Here is a 478-nt window from a genome sequence, read left to right on the forward strand (position 1 = left end):
GTGACATTGGTTTGTATTTATTCAATACCCCTATATATAAACCTAATTTTTATCATCACCGGTTTTTTTTTAGGGGATTTCATCACCATAAAGGTACAGCAAATTTCTTTTATACCCAAATTTTCATAAATAGATTATGCTTGAGTAAAATATTGCTTTAAAACTCTATATTAGGGCCCACCAAATTTTAAATTTTTCCCTTTCGCCCCGCGTGGCCCGGCCCGGGGCACGTGGCCCGCTACCTGTTGTGTTTCCCTTTTCCAAAATTTTTGTGTTTTTGTTGTTTTTGGGGCTTTTTAAATTTTTGTTATTTTTATTGTTTTTATTAATTTTTATTGGGTTTTTTATGGAGTATTGTTTTTTATTTTTATTTTTTAATTATTATTTATTTATTAAATTTTTTATTAATTTTTATTATTATCATTTTACTATTTACTATTAATATTTTTATTTTCCCCTATTTTTGTTAAAAACTTAC

At 26.8% G+C, this 478-nt stretch overlaps 1 protein-coding gene across 1 annotated transcript in view; it reads left to right on the forward strand.

Moving 5' to 3' along the window:
- Window positions 1–478, forward strand: part of LOC119589362 (PDF receptor-like) — a gene marked incomplete in the record, with an annotated part of 41,885 nt that overhangs the window by 39,326 nt on the left and 2,081 nt on the right.

Source organism: Penaeus monodon, chromosome 25 (genome assembly GCF_015228065.2).
Source record: "Penaeus monodon isolate SGIC_2016 chromosome 25, NSTDA_Pmon_1, whole genome shotgun sequence".
In the NCBI taxonomy this organism is placed as follows: domain Eukaryota; kingdom Metazoa; phylum Arthropoda; class Malacostraca; order Decapoda; family Penaeidae; genus Penaeus; species Penaeus monodon.